The 8,942-nt window shown below is 38.4% G+C and overlaps 1 protein-coding gene across 1 annotated transcript in view; it reads left to right on the top strand.

Moving 5' to 3' along the window:
- si:dkeyp-69b9.3 (myocardin-related transcription factor A) overlaps nt 1–7,969 on the top strand; it is a 39,707-nt gene extending 31,738 nt beyond the window's left edge. The window contains exon 16 of the mRNA XM_057833144.1: nt 1–7,969. This exon is cut by the window's left edge and continues 702 nt beyond it. The gene's annotated coding sequence lies outside the window, so the exon portion shown is untranslated.
- Nucleotides 7,970–8,942: the final 973 nt, after the last annotated feature.

The raw sequence follows: 8,942 nt of genomic DNA, 5'->3' as shown, positions 1-8,942 counted from the left end.
AATAATCCCTGCAACCTCAAGCTTCCTTCTAATATATATTCTTTTCTTTGCTACCTCCTCTTTATAGCATTTCATCTTACCTTTCACCCTTCCTCTAGTTCATCCTTTCTCATACAGTACCATCAATCCCTATCACTTCAACCTTTTCTCTATTCCTTCTAAATGTTACCATCCTTGTAGCCAAAAGCGTCCTTTTCGTCGTTCCCTTCTTTCTTTTTAGTGTTCTTACCTTCCTCCGTGCATGTCTTCAGTATGTTCTTACCTTCCTCCGTGCATGTCTTCAGTAATTTAATCTTTCCTATTGTCCTACTTCTTACCCAACAACCTTTCTTCCCGCCTTGTTGCTTTTCTTTCTTGCTTACTACCTTTCTCTCTACCGCTCCTCTCATCCAATCATCCATGTCTCTTCCATTCATTGACTACACATCCTCCTATTCCTATTTTTCCTCTAATCAGTGATTTACAGTATGCATCATTCCTTCCATCGTTCCTACTTATTTTTCCTTTCTACCCTCTATCATCCGTCCATTCTCTCGCCCTTCTCTTGGCTGGATGGAAAGAAATCCATCCATCAGCGCTGTCAGAATCATTGACTCCACGCAATGTCGAGAGTTTGATTCATTGCAGTGTTGAACTGAAAAAGTTATGATGGGAGAAACACACAGACGCAAACACACAAATACAGGCCGTCCTCAGAAAATGTACTCACCTATTTACTTGCCATTACTCATTTCGTTTTGGTGTGTAATTGCGCACATATTAGTCTGATATGGTAAAATTAAAAAATAAAACAATACATTTTAATTTAATTTAACTTCTCATCCATCTGTTGTGATACTTCCGTGACATTTTTGTTATTCCAGGAGGACAAGTCAAATAAACCCTAACCCTAAACCCAAACCCATTTTCTTTCCAGAAAATCTACTTTTATGTTAGCCATTTTTTACCGCGTATCTAAATGTTCAATATTTTTGTCCAATCCGATTTTAGCTTCGAAAATGCCAGAGCAAGCTAATCTTCCCATGCAAATCAAATGAGTCCTCACATGACAGGCATGCCAACTGGTTAGGGGTGAAAAAGGTGACAAAGTAACATGGACACACGGCATGCAAGTGCATTTCATAGTGCAACCAGAGACATCTCGAATTAAACACAGTACATAATTTAACATATACAAGTCTAAATCTCTCATCCTGAAATAAGAACATATAAGATGCATTAAGTAGCAAATTATACAAAATCTAAATTATAAAATATACAGTATGTCCCATTTGCATTAAGCAGAGAACAGCTTTACAGCATAAAATATGGATTTACAGGTACAGTATAAATTCCATTCACTTAACTATTATGTGATAGATAGATAGATAGATAGATAGATAGATAGATAGATAGATAGATAGATAGATAGATAGATAGATAGATAGATAGATAGATAGATAGATAGATAGAATAAACAAAATTACAAGTCTTCAAAAGCATTAACTGTACTGATCATAACTTTATTTACATTCAACCAAAGCAATTAGTCCCATGGTCCTTAACTTCGATTGATAGGGCATCATACTGGATAAACAGAAGTACACCTGTAGGCTGTTTTATGAACGGGGGTGTGTACGAACAGCGAAGGAATGGTGGTACTTTCAAATGCGACCTGTAGCGGAGCTCTCCGGTTTGATAAACTCTTGATGGCTAAACAAATGAAACGACCTCCACAACAAGGCAAAACTCTTCCCTTTCTGTAATTATCGGAGAGTATAGAGGGGCCTTAAATATCTAGTTGTCAAAAATCATTGGTGACCATTCAGAACTTTACCAACAAAGCCCTGAACATGACTTGTATCGAAGGCACTAGTTCATCACTCTAGTTACCTCATTGCTCATGATTTATTTATTTTTTTTAATCGTTAACAAGCGCTTTACAAAGGGGCCTTAAATAACTCATCACAACGCCAATTGGCGACAATTCAGATCCCAACTGACGTTCGCTAACTTTACTAGCAAAGCCCTGTGTGAAAGGCGCTAGTTAGCTCCTCCGCAGTTAGCGCTACCTCCAGTAACTGCGTTCTACGAGGCGGTGAAATATCGAGAAATATCTGAAGTCAGTTATCAAGAAATTAAGTGAATACTTGTGTTATGGACACCATTACAAGCGCATGAATTGATCAAACGACACGATTAAAGGATTTATGAAGACTATTATAGGCCATCACTCAAACTTTTAGCTTTAAGAAGTTAACAATTTTTGACATTAATCCCTTACCTTGCCGCAATTTCCAACGGGTCCGAGCGAGAAAGTGGGGGGAGGGGGGGTTGGCCTCCTCATTGCTGATTGGTGATAACTGTCTCCCGTCTCTCCCTCTTGTCAGTTATTTGTTGTCACGAGAGGAGAGTGGCGGTGATAGGTCTAGGTCAGACATGTCCAAAGTCCGGCCCGGGGGCCAAATGCGGCCCGTTGTCAAACTTCATCCGGCCCGTTGTCAAATTTCATCCGGCCCTCAGCCTCTATCATAAAATCAATAACCTCTGGCCCGAACACAGACTTAATGAATTGGTCAGCACTACTGCAACCAGCATATGAAGTAGTTTACACACAAAATGCTGCCCCTCATTTACCCACTAAAAGGCAGCAGCACTTTAACCCTTTATTGCCAAATGTATCACATTTGATACAACTAAAATGTCATGATTTTGAGACTAATTTAGAATTTTGACTAGGGCTGTCAAACCATTAAAATTTTTAATCGAGTTAATTACAGCTTAAAAATTAATTAATTGTAATTAATCGCAATTAATCGCAATTCAAACCATCTATAAAATATGCCATATTTTTCTGTAAATTATATATATTCTCTAAAATAAATTGTTGGAATGGAAAGATAAGACACAAGATGGATATATACAGTACATTCAACATACGGTACATAAGGACTGTAGTGGGCATTTCACTCTACTGTCATTTAAATCTGTCTATGCTGTCCTCACTCCGAAGCGTCTACTTTTTCCAAAGCTAGACAGCCAGTGAACGACACCTTAATAATCAGACTTCTTCCTTTTTCATCTGATTTATTAATAAAATAGCCTCAAACCATTGTCCTCTTTAGACCATCATAAAATTACAACAAAAAAAAGTACACAAGCATTGCATTAGCAACAACGTTAGCTTAGCACGCTATACAGGTTCACTAAACATAAACAAAAAGCGTCTCATACAAAAAATAGAACATTTCGCTTACTAACATAACATGTACATTCTTTACAACAACCATACTTACGGACAAATCTTGTCCAAGGATCATATAAGCACAACATTACAACGTAGGCTTCAGCCCGAGACGTCGTGCAGCCATATGAACTGGCAAGAAAAAAATAAACCATGTCGCAAAGCGACCACAAGAGTTCGCTGTTGTGCTGCAGCACAAAAAGCCTTGCTGTAAAACTTACCAAAAGGCAGAATACTGTCTGAGCGGGACATGTGCGTTAATTGCGTCAAATATACAAAATACACATGCATTTGCAGGTTCCATGAGAAAAAAAAACACATGATTTAGCATGGGTTATAGATATAGAGCGCTTATTACACATATTCATTTTGACTTTTCTTTTTACAAACTTGAAAAAAAGGTTTCATTAGGACTTCATTTTTCAAATTTAGGGATTCTCTGATAATTGCTTCATGTTGGAGGTATTTAAGGGCTAAGCAACCTTACTCCGTGTGACCCATTACATCTATTTTCTAAAATGGTGACAATCAACAAAAAAAAGTAAGTTGACTGTGACGGCCGACGCTTCAAGGATAGGTGGAAATTAGACTATTTCTTCACTAAAATACGCAAAAACTGTGTCTGCCTCATTTGCAATGAGACGTCGCTGTTTTTAAAGATTTCAATGTGAGGCGATATTACCAAACAAGACACGCTGACATGTACGACAAGATAACAGGGAAGATACACAGTGAGTAATTGAAGCAACTTGAAGCTAGTTTAATGTCACAGCAGCAGTATTTCGCAAGAGCCTGAGAGTCGAAAGAGAAAAAAATAATTAAGCAAATGTGACACACTGAATGGCTCGCTAAAATTTGCTTAAATATGTTGTTCTACGTAAAGGACGTCAGATAAGGGTGGCCCCCGACATCCATTTTACCACACCAAATCTGGCCCCCTATGCAAAAAGTTTGGACACCCCTGGTCTAGGTCATTGGACTAGAGTGTAGTTTTGAGCATGGACTATGGTTTTGAAGTTAACGGTTTCACTCGCTCATTGACATGCCCCCCCACCACTGTTTTCTCATCGGATCTACGTGAGTCAGAAGAATGACCCATTTTGATTTCAAAACGGCGAAATTTCGCCGAAAGGTGGCAAGTTTGCATGCCTGCATGACCTCAAAGACATCAGCATTTTTTCACTCTGACCGGTTTGTCAGACGACTACATTTATTTTCAAACGTAGCAAAAAACAAAGGTACATGAGTAAAGAGCAGTAAAAAAGTGAGTACATTTTCTAGTACACCCCAAGTAAATACAGAAGCTTTATTTATTCATTCAATGCCAAAGATGTTTTTATGTCCTTATTGGCTGTACGAATGTCTAAGGCTGTTCTACTGTGAATTCCAAGACTGTAGACAAGGTAAACTCATTGGCTGCCATTGACGGCGATAGATGCACAACCCATTTGAACTGTTCAAATGGATCTTTCGTCTATCGATGCCACCAATGAGTTAACAGCACTTGGACTCGACTAGGAACAACAAGATCAACACACGGGTGGATTGACACATAACAGCACGATGTTTGCAAAGCCAACAACAACAAAAATCAAACCTGCCCTTGGCACACAAATGCAAACATGCTTCCAACATGGCAGCACTGGGACAATGTTGCTATCTGACTTATCTAGCTGCTGTTGAATTAGTGAGTCGCAGCCGTGTGAAAGCCAAACAGAACACACGTGAGAGAGTGAAGCACCAGACTTTCGTCTTTATGCCAGACACACAGCCGGTCGGCATGTAAAGAAAGCGAAAATTAGCTGGCAAATGCTTCGAAACAAGCAGCGTGTGTGTAGGAGAGAGTGATGACGCAAGCACATACTGTACGTGTGTTAAACGTGTAACAAAACGGTGCTTTTTGCGGCTTCCATGAATCACCAAATGCACTTCTTCTTATAAGTTTGAGTTAGTTCATGGTATGAATGGGTGTAAATAGAACTGTGGTTTCAAACTCGGGTCTGAAACGGAATGTTTTTTTTTAAGCAAAGCCAGGGCTACGAACAGAAAAAAATGAATTTTGTTAATCTAATTGCGCAGTTGCCAAAACAATTGTTGGACGTTTTGAAAAGCAACAAAACAACACCTTCAACAAAAAAGAAAACCCCATTTGCTCCAATTCAAGCTTTCCGGACTTGGATGAATCTGCAAAAACTATTTAGTAAGCACTTTGGCATTTTTCATTGATTTTGTGAAAGTCAATTAAAAATGATTTAGGCAGTGACACGTATTGCCCTAATCTGTAGAGCATTAATTTTACATTTCCAGAATAAATGAAGTAATCTTCCGTGAACTAAGTTATATACAGTGGGGCAAATAAGTATTTAGTCAACCACCAATTATGCAAGTTCACCTACTTGAAAAGATTAGAGAAGCCTGTAATTGTCAACATGGGTAAACCTCAACCATGAGAGACAGAATGTGAAAAAACAACAAAAAAAAACAACAACAAAAAAACAGAAAATCACATTGTTTAATTTTTAAAGAATTTTTTTCCAAATTAGAGTGGAAAATAAGTATTTGGTCACCTACAAACAAGCAAGATTTTTGGCTGTCAAAGAAGTCTAGCTTCTTCTAACGACTCTAAGGAGGTCTAACGAGGCTCCACACATTACCTGTATTAATTCCACCTGTTTTAACTCTTTATCGGTATAAAATACACCTGTCCACAATTTCAGTCAGTCAGTCAGTCACACTCCAAACTCCACTATGGCCAAGACCAAAGAGCTGTCGAAGGACACCAGAGACAAAATTGTAGACCTGCACCAGGCTGGGAAGACTGAATCTGCAATAGGTAAAACGCTTGGTGCAAAGAAATCAACAGTGGGAGCAATTATTAGAAAATGGAAGACATACAAGACCACTGATAATCTCCCTCTATCTGGGGCTCCATGCAACATCTCACCTTGTGGCATCAAAATGATAACAAAACGGTGAGCAAAAATCCCAGAACCACACGGGGGGACCTAGTGAATGACCTACAGAGAGCTGGGACCACAGTAACAAAGGCTACTATCAGTAACACATTGCGCCGCCAGGGACTCAAATGCTGCACTGCCAGACGTGTCCCCCTGCTGAAGAAAGTACACATCCAGGCCCGTCTGCGGTTTGCTAGAGAGCATTTGAATGATCCAGAAGAGGACTGAGAGAATGTGTTATGGTCAGATGAAACCAAAATAGAACTTTTTGGTAGAAACACAGGTTCTCGTGTTTGGAGGAGAAAGAATTCTGAATTGCATCCGAAGAACACCCTACCCACTGTGAAGCATGGGGTTGGAAACATTATGCTTTGGGGCTGTTTTTCTGTAAAGGGACCAGGACGACTGATCTGTGTAAAGGAAAGAATGAATGGGGCCATGTATCGAGAGATTTTGAGTGAAAATCTCCTTCCGTCAGCTAGGGCATTGAAGATGAGACATGGCTGGGTCTTTCAGCATGACAATGATCCCAAACACACAGCCAGGTCAACAAAGGAGTGGCTTCGTAAGAAACATTTCAAGGTCCTGGAGTGGCCTAGCCAGTCTCCAGATCTCAACCCCATAGAAAATCTGTGGAAGGAGTTGAAAGTCCGTGTTGCCCAAAGACAGCCCCAAAACATCACTGCTCTAGAGGAGATCTGCATGGAGGAATGGGCCAAAATACCAGCAACAGAGTGTGAAAAGCTTGTGAAGAGTTACAGAAAACGTTTGGCCTCCGTTATTGCCAACAAAGGGTAAATAACTATTGAGATGAATTTTTGGTATTGACCAAATACCTATTTTCCACCATGATTTGCAAATAAATTCTTTAAAAATAAAACAATGTGATTTTCTGTTTTTTCCACATTCTGTCTCTCATGGCTGAGGTTTACCCATGTTGACAGTTACTCTCTAATATTTTCAAGTTGGAGAACTTGCACAATTAGTGGTTGACTAAATACTTATTTGCCCCACTGTATTTGAAACGAACATCATAACTTTCCATGGGAAAATTCAATAACAAAATGTAGTTGCCGTTTCAAAGAGTACATTTTTATTTTTACATTTCTATAGCATTTCATATGGAACCCCAAAAGGGTCAAAATTAAATAAATACAAACATTTTCGAGTCCACATAGTAATATAAATACTTTATAAAACCCAAAATGTCAGAGAATCCATGAATCCATCCCCCGGTCCCTGAAACCACTGATCTATACCAACGCAGCTCTGAGTGCAATATAACAAACGTTGTGTTTTGTGCTTCGATTTTTCTGAATCCGAATGTGATCTTGTAGCTCAGTTTTTGTAGTTCTGAATTGTACACTGAGGCGGCAAAGTTGTACATGTTAATTCTCACTGTGCATCTTTTTACGACAATGAACAATGCAGTCCAATTTGCGTTGGTGGTTATGAAAATCGTAACCATCAACAAGCATTTTGTTCTGCATGTAAAAAGTAGAAAAAAAATTAAATAGAAATGAAACTGGCGGGAGAGTAAGATGCTACCTCCTGTGACTTCCAACGCTTTTTTTTTTTTTTTTTTTTTTTTTGGTTCATCTCGTTCCATGTTGTTTTACCAGCATAACTCTAATGATGTATTTCCCTATTTTTGAAACATGAGACAATTTGCCAGCCTACACGTTTGATATGTGTTCATTTCAAGCTGGATGTCACAAAATGACACAGAGGCAATTTTTGCTGCTATGAAAGTGAATTTTGTTTGATTTTATTTATTCTGTAACTTATTGATGCCAAAAATGCATTTGACGCATTGAGAAAATTAAAGTCTTAATAGATTTTCCATGGTCCTCCACCTTGTCATGTTTATTATTACATAGATACAGTATATTCTTAAATCTGGTTATTGAGTTATTAGTTATTAAGTATAGGTAATATGTATTAAATGTAAAACGTATTTCTGCACTATGTTATTTTATAATACAATATATTTGGGCTGTCAGATTTAACGCGTTAACGGTCGGTAATTCATTTTTTAAATTAATCACGTTAAAATATTTAATGCATAAGCAGAATGACCCGCTCATGCATTGCCTCAACAGATTACAATGACGCACTTGAGAGTTAAGAGGCAGAGAAAGGTGTCTTTTTTTGTGTTTTTTCTTCACAAAGGTATACCCCACGCGACGTGCTGGCACTTTGTTTCTTTATTAGCACATTCAGCTTCAACATTAACTCAACTTATGGCTCTCGGCAGGCAGTAATTCTAACTCACTCCTGCATCATGTGAGTAATCAACATTGGCGCCGCGTGCACTTCAAGGTGCCTCGGATAATTCTATATCAGAATATTACAAAAGGCGAATGGACACAGGCGTTCATTGGACCGCGTCGTTTATTGGCATTAGCTTCGGCAACTCCTTCACAACAAACATAAGTATCATTTAGTGAAAGCACAACAAAAATAATATCCCTAAAAAAATGTAATTCACAAAAAGAAAAGTGCTTCAATCTGTATTAATGAGGACCTATTCTCACACAGTTAAACAAAAGTGCAAAGAGAACTGGCATTCCCAATCAAAATAGCTATGCAACATACACATAAAACCTACTCAAGACTTTGTTCAAACACTATTCAAACATTTTGTTTATTTCAACAAATACACTGGATGGCAATATTCACAATATACAAACTATCAGAGGTCAAGTATGTTGTGAAGCCAGCACTCATCATGTGAATTACAATGGATGGACCAGTAAACA

The sequence above is a fragment of the Corythoichthys intestinalis genome, chromosome 4, assembly GCF_030265065.1.
Source record: "Corythoichthys intestinalis isolate RoL2023-P3 chromosome 4, ASM3026506v1, whole genome shotgun sequence".
Taxonomy (NCBI): Eukaryota; Metazoa; Chordata; class Actinopteri; order Syngnathiformes; family Syngnathidae; genus Corythoichthys; species Corythoichthys intestinalis.
Note: the sequence above shows the minus strand (reverse complement) of the source record. Positions and strands in the feature narration are given on the sequence as shown.